This window comes from Arachis hypogaea, chromosome 16 (assembly GCF_003086295.3).
Source record: "Arachis hypogaea cultivar Tifrunner chromosome 16, arahy.Tifrunner.gnm2.J5K5, whole genome shotgun sequence".
Taxonomy (NCBI): Eukaryota; Viridiplantae; Streptophyta; class Magnoliopsida; order Fabales; family Fabaceae; genus Arachis; species Arachis hypogaea.
In genome coordinates this window covers 53,266,218-53,269,334 of record NC_092051.1, presented here as the reverse complement: position 1 = coordinate 53,269,334, position 3,117 = coordinate 53,266,218, and positions in this window count along the sequence as shown.

Genomic DNA, 3,117 nt, shown 5'->3' with positions numbered 1-3,117 from the left:
CATAAGTGACCTTAAGGGCATAAGCCTAGCCAGATGCATGCACAAGATCCTATTGGAGGATGATGCTAAGCCAGTGGTTCAACCACAGAGGCGGTTAAATCCAGCCATGAAGGAAGTAGTGCAGAAAGAGGTCACCAAGTTACTGGAGGCTAGGATTATTTATCCTATTTCTGATAGCCCCTGGGTGAGCCCTGTTCAAGTTGTCCCCAAAAAGGGAGGCATGACAGTGGTTCATAATGAAAAAATGAACTGGTTCCTACAAGAACAGTTACAGGGTGACGCATGTGTATTGACTACAGAAGGCTCAATACAGCCACCAGAAAGGATCATTTTCCTTTACCATTCATAGACCAGATGCTAGAGAGACTAGCAGGTCATAATTTTTACTGCTTTTTGGATAGCTATTCAGGTTACAACCAAATTGTAGTAGATCCCCAGGATCAAGAGAAAACTGTATTTACATGTCCATCTGAAGTATTGCCTACAGAAGGATGCCATTTGGGCTGTGTAATGCACCTGCAACCTTTCAGAGATGCATGCTCTCTATTTTCTCTGATATGGTGGAAAAATTTCTGGAAGTCTTCATGGATGACTTCTCAGTATATGGAGACTCATTCAGCTCCTGTCTTGATCACCTGACACTAGTTTTGAAAAGATGCCAAGAGACTAACCTGGTTTTAAACTGGGAAAAATGTCACTTTATAGTGACTGAAGGGATTGTCCTTGGGCATAAAATTTCAAACAAGGGAATAGAGGTGGATCAAGCTAAAGTGGAAGTAATTGAAAAATTACCACCACCTGCCAATGTTAAGGCAATCAGAAGCTTTCTAGGGCATACAGGATTTTATAGGAGGTTTATAAAGGATTTTTCAAAAATCGCAAAACCTCTGAGCAATCTGCTAGCTTCTGACACGCCATTTGTGTTTGACACAGAGTGTCTGCAGGCGTTTGAAACTCTGAAAGCTAAGCTGGTCACAGCACCAGTTATTTCTGCACCAGACTGGACATTACCATTCGAATTGATGTGTGATGCCAGTGATCATGCCATTGGTGCAGTATTGGGGCAGAGGCATGACAAGCTTCTACATGTCATTTATTATGCTAGCCATGTTTTAAATGACGTCTAGAAAAATTACACAACCACAGAAAAAGAATTGCTTACAGTGGTTTATGCCATTGACAAGTTTAGATCATACTTAGTAGGATCAAAAGTGATTATGTACACTGACCATGCTGCTCTTAAATATCTACTTACAAAGCAGGATTCAAAACCCAGGCTCATAAGATGGGTGTTGCTTCTGCAAGAGTTTGATATAGAAATAAGAGACAGAAAAGGGACAGAAAACCAAGTGGCTGACCACCTGTCCTGAATAGAACCAGTAGAAGGGGCGTTCTTCCCCCCTATTGAGATCTCTGAAACCTTTCCGGATGAGCATTTGTTCGCCATTCAGGAAACACCATGGTTTGCAGACATAGCAAACTATAAAGCTGCAAGGTTCATACCCAAGGAGTACAGCAGGCAACAAAAGAAAAAATTAATTACTGATGCAAAGTACTACTTGTGGGATGAACCCTATCTCTTTAAGAGATGTGCAGACGGAATAATCCGTAGGTGTGTGCCTAGAGAAGAAGCACAGAAGATCTTATGGCATTGCCATGGGTCACAATATGGAGGTCATTTCGGAGGTGAGCGAACAGCCACCAAGGTCCTCCAATGTGGTTTCTACTGGCCTACCCTTTATAAAGATTCCCGAGAGTTTGTACGTAACTGTGACAGTTGCCAGCGAGCTGGTATTCTGCCTCATGGTTACGCCATGCCTCAACAAGAGATCTTGGAGATTGAGTTGTTTGATGTTTGGGGTATTGACTTCTTGGGCCTTTCCCACCATCATACTCAAACTTATATTCTGGTTGCAGTCGACTATATATCTAAATGGGTAGAGGCCATTGCCACACCCACTAATGATACTAAGACGGTGCTGAAGTTTCTCCAGAAACATATCTTCAACAGGTTTGGTGTCCCTAGATTATTAATCAGTGATGGGGCACTCACTTCTGCAACAAATAGCTTTACTCTGCCATGGTCCGGTATGGAATTAGCCACAAAGTGGCAACTCCATATCAACCACAGACAAATGGGCAAGCTGAAATCTCTAACAAAGAACTAAAAAGAATCCTGGAACGGACTGTAAGTACCCATAGAAAGGATTGGGAAAGAAGCTTGGATGATGCTCTGTGGGCTTACAGAACAGTATTTAAGACTCCTATAGGGACCTCTCCATACTAGCTTGTGTATGGTAAGGCTTGTCATCTGCCCGTGGAACTGGAATACAAAGCCTACTGGGCAACTAGATTCCTAAACTTTGATGCCAAATTAGCTGGAGAAAAAAGATTGCTCCAGCTGAATGAGCTAGAGAAATTCAGACTCGCTACTTTCGAAAATGCCAAACTCTACAAGGAGAAAGCAAAAAGATGGCATGACAGAAAGCTGTCATCTAGAGTCTTTGAACCAGGACATAAAGTTCTGCTATTTAACTCTAGGCTCAGGCTATTCCCCGGGAACTGAAATCCCGGTGGAGGGGACCATATGTGATTACAAGTGTGTCACCATATGGCTATGTGGAGCTTCAAGACATTGATTCTAATAAGAAGTTCATTCATAATGGACAGAGAATCAAACATTATCTTGAAGGAAATGTTGAGCAAGAATGCTCAAGGCTGAGGCTAGATTAAAAAGCTCAGCAAGGTCCAGCTAAAGACAATAAAGAAGCTCTTGCTGAGAGGCAACCCAGCCATTAGCAAAACTATTTCTGTTATTTTATTTTATTCTATTCTTCATTTTATTTATTTTTAAAGCATATAAGTTCCATATTAACAAGGTAAAGAATCAATTGCATAAGTTCACAGGGCTACAGAAGGATTCAGAGCACAAAACAGGAAAAAAGAGCTCACTGGCAAGAAAACGCCAATAAGAGACACAATTGGGCGTTAAACGCCCAAAAGGAGCATCTACTGGGCGTTTAACGCCAGTAGAGATAGCCATCTGGGCGTTTAGAAAAATGCCCAGTAACGAAGGAGTTTCTGGCGTTTAACGCCAGCTGGAAGCAACAGCTGGGC